This window comes from Dromiciops gliroides, chromosome 4 (assembly GCF_019393635.1).
Source record: "Dromiciops gliroides isolate mDroGli1 chromosome 4, mDroGli1.pri, whole genome shotgun sequence".
NCBI lineage: Eukaryota > Metazoa > Chordata > Mammalia > Microbiotheria > Microbiotheriidae > Dromiciops > Dromiciops gliroides.
The window spans coordinates 419,845,438-419,860,325 of NC_057864.1; the positions used below are offsets into that span (position 1 = coordinate 419,845,438).

The 14,888-nt window shown below is 37.7% G+C and overlaps 1 pseudogene; it reads left to right on the forward strand.

The window, feature by feature from the left end:
• The first annotated feature begins 13,465 nt into the window (after positions 1-13,465).
• LOC122755186 lies at positions 13,466-14,687 on the forward strand (annotated as a pseudogene).
• Positions 14,688-14,888: the final 201 nt, after the last annotated feature.

Sequence of the window (14,888 nt, forward strand, 5' to 3'; positions counted from 1 at the left end):
GTTCCTATTCTCCTGGTCTGTACTCTAGTCCTTACCTAGAAAGGGCCCTTGCTTCCTTGGAATTGCAATCAATAATGTTCCTCCAGGTCTCTTGGGACCTGAAATGATACTATTCCTCAGGGTTCCTGCTCCCTCTTGAACAACAATGTTCTTTTCTGCTCTTGAACTGGCACCCTGAAGTTGGTAGAGGCAATGGAGTTGTCAAAGAGCAAATGGTTTTGTGATCAGTGCTAGCACAAGGATCCCCAGTAATATCTTTCTGATCAGTTGTCAAGTCCACTTATTATCTCTGGTTTGTGAGCTCTCAAAGCTGTTGTTGCTTCTCTTGCCAAACACATAACCCAACCACTGGTGCTGCATTCATGTGGGCTCCAGGATAGCCTTCACTCTCATATCACAGATTTCTCCTTCCGAAATCCTAAATTGTCTTAGTCTTGAAGAAATTTCCATCTTGGTTGTTTGTTGGCCCTACCACTTCCGAATTCACTTTGTTTTTGTTTTCTGTTTTTTTTGGGGGAGGCTGGGCAATGAGGGTTAAGTGACTTGCCCAAGGTCACAAAGCTAGTGTCAAGTTTCTGAGGCCGGATTTGAACTTAGGTATTCCTAAATCCAGGGCCTGTGCTTTATTCACTGCACCACCTTGCTGCCCCTCAGAATTCACTTTGAAGTGTTAAAGTTCTTTGGAGGGGAATGTTGGGAGGACTTGACTAAGTATTTCTACCCTGCCATGTTGGCTCTATCCTTCAAACTCCATTACATGACTTCTTCCTAATTCCTTGATTGTAAGCTAGAATAATTTTCCATGAAGGGTAAGCAAAACATTGTATATTTATAGTCCAAAGACAAGACTTGCAAAATTCAGAGAGGTTCATCATTTTAAAAGCTCCAATATTAACTTTCAAGGACCATCTACTAAACTGTAGAGGGGTTGCAAGATGCATTGACTAAAGGATTACCAATGAATCTAAAACAATAGATCCTTGGAAAATGGAATAATTAGATCATAGTATTATACATTTAGATCTAGAAGGTACTTTATAGATTATTTCAGATCCTTATTTAACATGTGAGGAAACTTGAGTCCTGAAGAGCTTAACATCGTGACATTGCCTAATGTCATATCAGTAGTAGTTTGTTTTATAAAAAGCATTATATAATAATATTTTATTTTAATTCAAAATATGCTTAAAATTGGGGAAAGATTATATTTGATTCAAAGTTTTCCTAAAATCCGGAGTCTGAGAGGTCAGATTTTATGGTAATTATACTATCAGATGGTAAGAGTTGGGAAACATAAAATCTGTTGGGATTCCACAGAGGCTAAATATACTTGTCCTATAGACAGGGAAAAAAATCATTTTATAGAGATTCTAAATGAAGCCTACCTGGTAATATTTTAGATAATTCAAGTAATAAATGGAGGCCAATAATCAGTCCAGTAGAGGATGGGAAAATTAATGAGGACACATTGATACTAATAAATCCAAATCCACCTTAAATTATGAGCCCTGAATCATGAAATACTGAGGAAACACACAAATACCACAACATATTATTGCACGAGCACATATACTAATCTAGTTTTTTTTTCAGATATGCATGAGCCATGAATATTGTGGTATTCCTACTGAAATCAGAATTCATTGTATTGAGTTTTCTCTATTGATATTCATCCTTACTTTTTGCTGATAAGTCAGTTTATTTTTCTATTACTGCAGTGAAACATCATGAATTGATATTAGCTGTATAAGAAAAACATGTCTTTAGAATGCAATACTAGAAAAGTAATTTAATTTAATACCAGATCCAAAAAAAATCAGATCTTCTCTATGTTCTGTTGCTTAGACACAGAATGCCCAGAGAAAGATCACTCAGTGGTAAGTCAGGAGATCCGAACCTAGTTCTTGGCTTTGGCCTGAAATTATCGAGTCACCCTCACTGGGCCTCAGGTTTTCCCTTTCTAAAGTATTAAATAATACTTTAAGAAGGAAAAGAAAATAAAACAGGAACTACTAGAGTTGTTGAACTTTGAACTCCTTGGAGACTAGTGTTATATAAATACCAAGAAGATTTATTATTTTTTATTGTTCTTAGTCTCAAAAATTTCTTTGAGAATAGTGTCACAAATGGGAAAAACTTGCCACTGATAGATTACTTCTCCACAGCAGATTAGATGGGGTGAAAGAGGAAGAACACAGTGGCCCATCTTTTGCTCACTTCTGCCCCTATACTCCAAGATGTTACTGCCATCTTTATTCCCTACTTATGCTTAGGGAATGGATGGAAACTTCCAAAACATTTGATTAACTTGGATAAAAGCAGAACAGTATGCTTAACAAATTTGTAAAACTGACTTGATAGTAGGATAGCTGACACATTAAATTACAGAATAAAAATTCAAAACTTTGACAGGCTAGAACAATGGGACAGAATGAATAAGATGAAATTTAAAAGGGATAAATATATAATGCTACACTTATGATTATAAAATGTTCATAAGTCTAAGATGGAGGAGGCATCCTACATAGCCATTTGTTTTTTTAAAAGACCAATTAATCAATCAATAGTTATTTATTAAGTTCCTACTATGTGCCTTGAATTGTGTTAGGTGCTCTGAATTCAGACAAAAATGGAAGCCACCACCATGAAAAAGATTACATTTAGTTGGCAGAGACCAAACAATATTGTCTCTGTACAGAAACTATAAGGTAAAACCAACTTTTGAGAAGGATCACTGTGGTCTAATGGTTATCATACAAAGTAATAGATAAGTAGATTGATAGTAGATTAAACATGTTCAGATATCATTTCTGTGCTGTAACTTTGTCTTTTTGTATGTTGTGTTTTTCCAAGACAAATCAACATGAAATATCCCCTAAGTTGAATTCTAAACTAACCTCTAAAATGCCATTTCTTATATTCTAAAAGACTGTGCTTTGCGAGCTAGGGTTTTGGTTTACTAGTTCACTGTGATCACTTGGCCATGTCAAAATTAACATGGCTAAGTTTTGTTTTTCTAAATTATGAAAGAAGATAATGCTACCAATTAAGTCATGGTTATTGAGAAAAAGTCTGTACCAGACTGTGACCACAAAGTTTTCTACCTGGAGAAAGAGGCAGAAAAGGTATCTTTGGTTATACCCTAGTTCATACAAATATAGCATTAGAGTATTTGAGGATCATAGCTATGGAGCTGGAAGAGAGCTTAGAGGTCATTTAGTCTACCTGTCCTCATTTTATAGATTCAGAAACTGAAGCCTAAAGAGAGGGACTTGGTCAAGGTTGAGTCACATAAGTTGCAGGTAGTGAACTCACATCCTGGGACTACAAATTCAGAGTTCTTCCCACTATACCATGCTGCCCCACCCAAGGCAAGTATGTGTGGAAGGGCAGAGAATTATGGAAATTATCTGGTAGATTCCAACCCAGCCCAATCTAACAAAGATCATTTAAACTTTTGATATGGGCAAAAGCATTATGTAGATGCTGGGCATACATAGGAAGTAATTTATTCAAAACATGTGTTCAAGAACCTGAAACTGAAATAAGTCATGGAGACCATAGAGAAGACCCAGAGAATGCCTGTAACTCAAAAAAAAAGACTGAGGGATAGATACCATGAAGAAATACCAGGAATATGTGGATTATTTAATCTAGAAGTCAAATTAATAAAAATAGTAATAATAGATAGCATTTATGTAGCACTTTAAGGTTTACAAAGTGCTTCACAAGTATCTCACTTTATCCTCACAAAAACCCTAGGAGGTAGATGGAACTTTTTTACAAATCTATTTTGCAGATGAAGAAACTGAGGCAGAATGCAAGCATATATGGCTAGAGTCTGACAGCTAGTAATTGTCAAGTGTAGGATTTGAACTCAGGCCTTCCTGACTTCATGGTCCAGTGCTTTAATCACTGCAGGAGCCAGCTGCTTCTAGTTGGTAATATGGTCAACAACATCATGCTACTAATGTGATCTTGGGTGGCTCACTTAAACCTCTATTAAGTGGTCAGACTTGATGGTCTTCAAAGTTCCATTCAACTCTAAGTCTTTAAACTCTCGATTTTACTGCACTTGCATAATTAATTCCTAAATAATGTATTTTGGGCTGAGTAGTATAGTGGATAGAGAGCTGACCCTAGAGCTAGTAAAACCCACATAATGGCTGTGTGAGCCAAAGCAAGTCAATTAAGCATTCAGGGTTCCTGGAAACTCTTATGACTATGCATTGCAGAGCAGATGCTATCTATATGGATAGAAGTTGTTTTCTTGAAGATAAGATGTCACCTACATTGGTTAGAGGGTATTTTCTCCCCCCAAAATTACCCATAACAATGCAATCACAGGTCTGGTAAAATAAAACAACAACAACAAAAAAAACCTGAACCACCCAGTATTCTATCTGAAGCAAATTTTTTGTTACAGATTGTTTTGAGTGCATGGTGATTCCTAGAAGAAGGAAGTGGCCCAGCAGGACGCAGATTTGGGGGGGAAGCTAGCTAGCAATCCAGAATTTGCTGCAATTAATCAATCCACAAAGTGGGGGATTCCCGTGTGGTCAAATAAGAACAGAAAGATAACTATAATTTATTTGAAAAAAAATAGTTGTAAATCAAGGTCTCTTCCCATATTAATTTCTTTTCCCCCCATATTAATTTAATTGTAAAATAGGAGAGGTGTTACTAAAGGAATAATTCTTCAACTGGTTTAATAGTCATAGGATTGAAAGCTAAAGAAGGCATTAGCAATCATCTCATCCAATCCCTTCATTTTACAGATGGAGACTTTGAAGCTCATGCCCAAGGTCAGAGTAAAAGGCAGAGCTTAGATTGAAATCTATTTCAACTGATTACAAGTCCAATGTTCATTGTGCTACACTATGCTGCTTCTCAAGAGAAGTGCTAATGAGCAGTCCCTTAGCATCACTATCTGGGAGTAAGTCCATCTAACTCAGCCTAGAGGCAGTCTTTTTGCACCCTGAATCCCTCAAGAACAACTTTCTTTTATTACCCTTGATTTCTCACCATTGGGACCATAGTATTTATTTACATTCATAGTTATGGTAATGATAATAATAATTATAATAATAATAAGTATAGTGGTAATAATGATAATAAGCTAACATATGTGCTAATAATAATAATAAGCTAACATTAATTATGAGCTAACCTTTATACAATGCTTTAAGGTTTGCTAAAGATTTTACAAATATTATATCATCTTATCCAAACAATAACCCTGGGAAGTAGATGCTATTTATTATCCTCGTCTTACCCATGAGGAAACTCAGTCAGGCAGAGGTGAAATGACTTGCCCTGGGCCACATAGCTAGAAAGTATCTGAGGCAGGATTCCAATCTAGGTCTTCTTGATTCCAATTCCCACTCTCTTTCTACTGTACCATCTAATTGCTTTGAGATTCCATAGTTCTGCTCTCACAAATCCTCACATTCTGGTTTTGTATTCTACTTATGTTCCTACTTATTATATCTAATAGAGGGAAACTACACTGTAATAATTACCTGGTAGTTCCTCCCTCCCCCAACTTCTGCCCTTATCTAACATATGATGAATGACTGCCTGATATTTCCTCAAATGTCAAACGATGTATAAGAAACAATTTCCAGTGAAGAACTTAGGCATTCTGGAGATTACATAAAGAGATACCTGTATTATACAGAAGATGAGCAGTCAATAAATAAGCATTTATTTTGATGATACATGAATAAAATGTAATTCTATTGTGAAATAAGAAATAATAAAATGGATGGTCTCAGAGAAATCTCAGAAGACTTTTATGAACTAGTGCATAGTAAAGTGGTCAGAACCAGAATAATTTCTACAAAAAAACCCCACAACAGTATTGTAAAGAGAAACAACATTGTAAAAATGAATAGCCTTGAAAGACTTAAAAATTCTTTTTTAAAATAATAAAAAATTTATTTAAAATTTTGAGTTCCAAATTTTATCCCTCCTTCCTTCCCTACCCTCATGCTTTCCTGAGGCAGTAAGCAATTAGATATAGGTGTGTAATTTAAGATTCTAAATGTGGATTCTAATGTGTTTCCCCCAGTTTGGGGGAAACTGACTAAAAATCACTGATAAAACGAGTTTAGGATTTTAAGGGTTTATTGGAAAATAGAAAGAAAAAGATTGAGAACAGAATTCTAACAGCCTGGCATTCCTATCTTTCCTCAAATTTCCTGTGAAGTCCTCTGCCGCCACCACCATCAAGGCCGGAAGCCAAAAAAAGGCCAGCGCTCTCTGCACAGGCTCCCTTTCCTCCTTCCTGTCTCCTCCCAGACCATAGGAGGCTCCTCCAGTTGATTGGCTGGTAGACTTGATAGACAGCACCCATGAGCAAACGTCATTTCCTGATGCCAAGGAAAAGCCACAATGCCTCTGAGGCATTTTCCTCATGGTGGAGCTCTCCACAGCAAGTCTCCAGTAGGTGGCGTCATTCCAATCATTACATAGGTTATACATGTACAGTTACATAAAGCGTTATCATATTAGTTATTTTGTATAAGAAAACTTGAATAAAAGAAAAAATGGAAAGAAAGTGAAAAATAGCATGCTTCAGTCTGTGTTTGAGGTAGATAGTATGTTCCACAATAATCCTTTGGGATCACCTTAGAATATTGTATTGTTGAGAATAGTCGCCATACACAGTTCTTCCTCAAACAATATTGCTGTCTCTGTGCACAATGTTCTCTTCATTCTGCTCACTTCACAATACATCAGTTCATACAAGTATTTCAAGGCCTTTCTGAAATCATCCTGCTTGTCATTTCTTATAGCACAATAATTTTCCATCACTATCCTATACCACATTTTGTTTAGCCATTCCCCAATTGATGGGCAATCCTTTGATTTCCAATTCTTAGCGACCACAAAAAGAGCTGCTATAAATATTTCTGTACAAATAGGTCTTTTTACAAATAGGTTATTGCAGGATACAGTTACCAACCATAATCCCAGAATTCTATCCATCTCCTTGTAGAGGGGTGAGAGAGTTAAAATGCACAATTGAAACATATACATATATGTACATCTTACATTTTCAATGTGACAATTTGTTTTGCTTGACTATACATATTTCTTATAAAGGTTTTGTTTTTCTTCTGTTTTTTTTTCCCCTGAGAGGGAAAAAAGGGGGAAGGAAAAAAAAAACACTTAATTGAATTTTAAATAATAAAACCTCATAAGTATTTTTTTCCAGGGCAATGAGGGTTAAATTACTTGCCCAGAGTCATACAGCTAGTAAGTGTCAAGTGTCTGAGACTGGATTTGAACCCAGGTCCTCCTGAATCCTGGGCTGGTGCTTTATCCACTGTTCCACCTAGCTGCTCCCACGAGTATTTATTAGGCACTTACTATGAGTCAGGCACTATGATAAGCACTAGGGATATAAATAAAGACAAAAATCATCCTCATCCTCAATGAATTAACATTCTTTTTTTTTAATTAATAAAGTATTTTTTTTCTGTTACATGTAAAGATAGTTCTCAACTTTTGTTTATACAAGCTTTACAATTTCAGATTTTTCTCCCTCCCTCCCCTCCCTCCCCCCTCCCCTAGACAGCAGGTAATCTGATATAGGTTATATATATATATATATATATATATATATATATATATATATATATATATATATATATATATATAAAATAACATTAAACATATTTCTGCATTAGTCATGTTATAAGAGAAAAAATCAGAGCAATGGTGAAAAACCTCAAAATAGAAAAAAACAACAGCATCAAAAACAAAAGAAATAGTATGGTTCATTCAGCATCTATACTCCGCAGTTCTTTTTTTTTTTTCTCTTGGATTTGGAGATCCTCTTCCATCACAAGTTCCCTGGAACTCTTTTGTGCCATTGCATTGGTGAGAAGAATATAGTCCATCACAGTAGATCAACACTCAATGTTGATGTTACTGTGTACAATGTTCTTCTGGTTCTGCTCATCTCACTCGTCATCAGCTCATGCAAGACCCTCCAGGTTTCTCTGAACTCTTCCTGCTCATCATTTCTTACAGCACAATAGTATTCCATTGTAATGAATTAACATTCTAATGGATGAAACACATATAAATTAGTAGGTATGTACAAAATATATACAGAGGTGGAGGGCAATATCAAAAGGGAAGGCACTAGTGGCTCCTCAAAAGACTTTCTGCATAAAGTGAGAATAGGTGAGAACAGAAAAACAAAAAAAAGACACTTAGATTGTACCAGGTTGTATTTAGAATAGGTGTCTAGAAGAAAAAGAAAATCTTTAGCCTGAATTGATTTGACTGATCAAAAGAGACTGTGGGACAAGCCAGGCATGCTGAGAAGAAACTCAATCACCCCCTGGGCCACTCTGTAGCACGAACAGTGTGTCCTGGAAGCAGCGCTACACTTTAAGAAGGAGTAAAAAGCCAAGAAATAGCCAGAATGAGTAGGCAGAGAAAGCAGACGACCATGGAAAACTTCTTTGGGGTAAAGGTAGACCACAATACATCCTCAGAAGTAGAAGGTAATAACAGGGTCAAAGCTCCAACATCCAAAAGAGGCTGTGGAATCTTTTTCCCTTTTTCAGATTCAGGAGAGTGTCAATAATTATATCAATACTGGCCTTCTTGGAAGCTGCAAGATGGTTTATGAAGTCCCTTCTAGAAACTTCCCTCTCCATTGCACCTTCTAGTCCCCCTTTCTCACTTCCCTAATGAAAATCTTGTCCTTTGTGGCTCATTGACACTTTTGAATTGGACTATCAATGCTGCCCTTATAACAATGAATTGGTTTGGATATCTTCTCTAGTATTTTTTTTTTGAGACTGGGTCTCCTAATTTTGCCCAGGTTGGAAGTACAGTAGCCTTTTATGAGCCCAAGGCCACTATTTATTGACATTGGAGCTTTTATCTACTTTGTTTCTGATCTGGGCTGGTTTGCCTCTTCTAAGGCATCCCGATGGCCCTCCTACTCCCAGGGATTCACTATATTCGTGCCAGACGGTATGGACACCCAATCGGCATAACGTACTGTAACTCAAAACTCCTGAGCTCAAATGAGACACTGGCCTCAGCCTCACCAGCAATAGGGATTACAATCCTGTACCACCTTACTTGGCTTCCTATAGTTTTTACATCAAGGAAGGATTTTTTTTTTCCTAAAGGAAGCCAAGCAGACCTTCTTTGATAGCTTGTTTAAAGGGGAGCAAATGACCTTACCAAAATTCTGATTTATCTTGTTTCCCTTACAGAAGACTGTGTATATAGACTGACATATCCTTAAGATATGCAAGGACTACCAAGCTCTAGAATAAAGAAGGAAAAAAACCATGCTTTCTTGCAATGCACATAGCTAGTATAATTGAGAATGACACGTGAGCCCAGTTTATGTTTAGGGGTGGGAATGGAGGGAGGAATTGACATTATTTATTCCCCAAGAGATATTTTCCAATTATCAATATGTTTAAGGAAAGGATATAATCCTTTTTTAAAAAGAAAAATATAAAACCCCTTCAATTTTGTGCAGAAGGTTAAGAAAAAAATGACACATGTAACAACAAAAAGACAGGTTGTTTTAGGAAAGTGATTCATGACATCGGAGAATGTATAATTGATGTGTGTGGTTGTCTGGATGGTAAAATAACAATGCCATCCATTAGAGATGAGAGCTCTAACAACTCAGGCAGTGAGGCAGTATGTATTTTATAGGTCATCTGGGCTCCATTTGGATCTACAGGTTGCTATTCCTTCTCCATACTTGAAAGCATTTAATGGATTATTATAAAAGAAAAAAGATGGTATGTAATAATGGTTTAAATTGAAGCTCTGTGTGTATATCACCACTGTGTGACTTCCAAATGAGAGCTTCATTTTTAAAATTCTCATATGGCATGCTTGAAAGTTTGCCAGTGCATCAAGGAATCAAAACAATGAATTCAGCAGCAGGAGAGAAGGACACGGGACTCCAGGGAGAGGTGGGCTTTCTTTTTGCCTTTGCTATTCTCCAGCATTGAAAATTATAAATAGGGGAAGTTCATCAAAAGTGAAATTGGCTGTACTTCTGAACTTCAAATAAGCCTCAACTGAGCAATGCTTTCAAAGACATATTGATGCTAAAGAGAGGAGTAATGGTCACCATCACCCTCCCCTCCAAATGATGAAGCTAAAAAAATAATAAACAAAAGTGACCTCAGACACTTGACACTTACTAGCTGTGTGACCCTGGGCAAGTCACTTAACCCTCATTGCCCTGCCCCCCACCTAAAAAAATAGAAATAAAGGATGGAAATCAAATCACCTATCAGCTCAACTGGAAAAGACGTCCTTCTTCCTGAGACTGAGATAAGCTGTGGGGAGGGGACTCTTTACTGCATTGCTAACCATGAGTATCAAAGTTTATTTCTGCTTTTAATGGGAAGTCTTTTACCAATGTAATGGCTTTCCCTAAGGACAAACCTGCCAGCCATTACATAGGCAGTCCCATCCAATTTCATAAAGTGCTTACAATGCACATGCATAGGTATGGGCATCTCAAGTTAAAAGAAGAATGAATGGAATTTGAATATGCAAAAGGCAATGAAGAAAAAGAAAGGGGTGTGGGGAAAGGCAAGGCTTTATTGTGATAGTTTTAGCTGTCTGATAGCAAGATATAACCTAAAATTAATGTTTCTCTAGGTGTGTCTTTAAGGATGATCAGGTCTAAGAGTGGGGAAGTGAGATGGTACAGTGAATAGAGTGCACAGCCTGGAGTCAGGAAGATTCATCTTCTGGTCTCAGATACTCACTTGTTGTGTGACCCAATTCATTTAACCCTCTTTCCCTCAGTTTCTTCATCTGTAAAATGAGCTGGAGAAGGAAATGGCAAGCCACCCCAGTATATCTCCCAAGAAAATCCCAAAATAGGGTTATAAAGAGTCAGACACAACTGAAACAACTAAACAATATCAATGTCTAAGAGTATATCTGTGTCTGACCAAGGGGTAGGGGGAAGCAAAGAAAAATTCTCCATATTTAACACCTTTCTCAGGTCATGTATAACTGAGGAATCTCTAAGGGAGAGAGAGAAGACATGGAAAAAGCACTTAATACAGAGCAGGGAACTGGTATTCAAATCTCAACTTAATGACTGTGAATAAGTCACTTCACTTTTCTGGAGCGCAGTGTATCCATCTGTAATAGAAGGGTGTTTAAATGAAATTATCTCTAAATATATGACTCCCAAATTTACTGCTAAGAGAAACACATTGTCAGGGCATGAGGAGGTATGGTTTAGAGCAAATATAGTCTCAAATCTGAGGGCTCCCTTCAGGAGACACATGTGAGATGTCTCACCCAGATCCTAGATGATCCAAGGCACATTGTCTTCAACTGTTTTTCAAGGTGACCTATTTCATGGAATCATTGCTCTGGTGCTAGAAGGATCTCAGAAGCCATTGTATGCGACATTCATTTTACAGATGAGGAAACTATGGAGGATAAAAGATTTGAATAAGGTCTTGCAAGTAATAAGCATAAGAAGTAGGATCTGAACTCAGAATAGTTGACTATTTTCTGCACTCTTTCCATTCTTCTATTCTGTTCATCCATAATGTTTTACAAATGATCTTGTATTCTCCACTGTTGTTACCCTTGAGTGCCATGTCTCTTTTCTTAGCAAGGTTATTGTGTGTTTGCCAACTAAGATGACTTTTGGTTACTTTTTGGCTTTACAATTATAGATTTAGAAATATTTCAGGTTGACCAATTTAATTTTTTTTAATAGAGGAAACAGAAGCCCAGAAATGTTGTGATTTGCCCAGAGTCTGGGGAATTTGAATCCAGGTCTTCCTGGTTCGGAATTCAGCTTTTGCTCATCCATAAAGTAATGGAGTTGTATTTAAGTCCCTTCTGCTTCTAGGATCTTTGTTATCAATTTGGCACCTTCTGTGAAAAAGTAGAATTTGAAAGCAACACGTACATGAAAGTCACCTAGGCCAAATCAGTTTTAGAGTTTAGGATCAAAGAGTAAAAGAGAAGGGGCAGCTAGGTGGCACAGTGGATAAAGCACTGGCCCTGGATTCAGGAGGACCTGAGTTCGAAACCAGCCTCAGACACTTGACACTTACTAGTTGTGCGACCCTGGGCAAGTCACTTAACCCTCATTGCCCTGCAAAAAAAAAAAAAAAGAAGAAGAAGTAAAAGAGAAGTTTTCTCTTTCCTACTTGAATGTATTGTTTCAATAGCTTTGGTCATTGGTTCTTAGGCAGTGTTAAATCAGAGAATTATCCAAGTCATGTTCATTGGGAAGCCTCTCCTTTCCTCAGTATTTATTTGAAATAGTAACCCTTGCAATAGTGGCACCCAACTGGATGGTCAGGATCAGTCTAGGATTCCTGTCATTGTGACCTCTGACCCCTGTTATGGTTTGAAAATATCATATATGGCTGGTCACAGTGACCTAATGGGTCAGTGGACCTAATCCAGTCAAATGCTTCATTTATGGTGGATAATAAGGGATCGGTCTATGGTGCCTATTATTATGACCTCTGACACCTACCTTGATAAAAGTGGCAGGTTATCCTTTGAGCACTCCCATCCTGATTTGAAGGAAATCTTCAAATCTGATGAGAGCCAAGTAGCTCAATGGGTAGAGCACTAGATTTGGAGTCAGGAAGACCTAAGTTCAAAATTAGTTTATCTACTTACTAGCTGTGGGTAAGTCATTTAACTTCTTCCTCCTTCAGATCTCTCATCTGTAAAATAATATAATAGTGCTTAGTGGGGCAGCTAGGTAGCACAGTAGATAGAACACTGGCCCTGGATTCAGGAGGACCTGAGTTCAAATCCAGCTCCAGACACTTGATGTTTATTAGCTGTGTGACCCTGGGCAAGTCACTTAACCCTAATTGCCTTACCAATAATAATAATAATAATAATAATAGTAGTAGTAGTAATAGTAATAGTAATAGTACTTAGCTCCCAGGGTTGCTATAAGGATAAAATAAAACTATAATTGTAAAACAGTTTGGAAACCTTAAAGTATCTTAAGAGGTTTAGCTAGAATAATAAGAATAATAATGGTAATTATTATTCTTACTGTTGATGCATATGTCATGTTATCTGGGCAGAAGGTGGTAGGGCTGAAGAAGCATACTTAAATTTAGGAATTTAGGTATTTAGGTCAGAGATGCATAAGACAGGGAGGCAGTTTAGGGAAAAACTTACATCACAGGATTGCTGTGGACATCAAATATAATATAATACAAGAAACACTTTGCAAAACTTGAAATGCTATATGTTTGTTATTGTTACTACCTTCTAGGCACTTAACAGGCAAGTGTGGTGTCATGGATAGAGAGAGACAGCCTTGGAATCCGGTAGACCTGGGTTCAAATCCTGCTTCTGATGCATACCCCCTGAGTGACACTAAGGCAAGTCACTTGGTCAGTTCCCCAATACACTCTTTAGGACTGAGTTGCCCCACAACATGGCTCTGGCTCTGGCCCTGCTACCACAGCTCTGGGCAGACAAGATTTTGACTGAACCTCTCAAACAATCTGATTTCTTTAATGTAAAGGAACTGTTTTCCCTCAAAACTCTTTTTGATGCCAGAGTATGTTTAGGACATAAAAAAGGTTGTCGTCACTGGTTTATGGAACCATACATCTTTGGGACCCGCCTAGAACAGGGCGTCATTGACTTGGACCAGATAGTCAAGCATCTCTAGCTGGCTCTGAACTTTGCTGCCCACTTGGCCTATGGGAAAGAAATTATTTTGTTTGTGAGCCGAAACTGGCAGTTCACACACCCAATAGAAAAAATGGCTGTGGACTATGGGGAATATGCCCACACCAGATATTTTAAAGGCTTCCTCCTGACCAATGCCCCTGTCCAATTTGACCCTGGGGCCCATCTCCCTGATATGATGATCTTCTTCCATACACTGAATAATGTCTTTTTTATCTTTCAGCAACAAACATTTATTTTATTTTTTCCAGTTACATGTAAGGGTATTTTTCAACATTCATTTTCATAAGATTTAGAGTTCCAAATTTTTCTGCCTCCCTCCCTCCCTTCCCCCCCCCTCCACAAGATTGCAATCAGGTTATATATGTACAATCTACAAGTGTTCTTTTTTTCAGTTCTTTCTGTAGGGGTGCATAGTAAGCTTCCTCATTAGTTCCTTGGGATTGTCTTGGATCATTGCATTGCTGAGAGTAGTTAAGTCATTCACAATTGCTCATTGAACAATACTGCTGTCACTATGCACAATGTCCTCCCAGCTCTGCTCACTTCACTATACATTGATGTTCATTCGTCTTTCCAGGTTTTTCTGGGATCATTCTGTTTGTCATTTCCTATAGCACAAGACCATTCCACCACAATCATATAGCACAGCTTCCTCCATCATTGAATAATGTCTTTGAGCCACACATGGCTGTGAGGGATGCTGCCAAGATCAACATCCCTACCACGGGCATTGTGGACACAAACTGCAACCCATGCCTCATTTCATACCCCATCCCTGGAAATGACGATTCCCCTGACTCCATCAAGCTCTTCTGCCACCTCTTTGGAATGACAATCAAATGGCTAAGGCAAAGAGTCAGCAAATGGAATTCCTCTACTGCAAACAGAGCAAACAGATAGATGACAAGATAGGAGACACATACCAGCAGCCCCCAGACCCTTCTCAGTTAGAAACCTAGACTGTCTTGGACTGAGAAAGCTGAGTTTTGTAAAGGATCACCTGACTTCCACCAAAATAAAAACTAGACCTGAAATACTGAGTTGCCAAAAAAAGGATTTACTTTTTCTAGTAGAAGGAGGTCCCTAGATCAATGAATGACTCACCAGTTAGATCCCTTTGCCCAGGAATTCTTGACATTTTTTGTCATGGATCCCTTTGA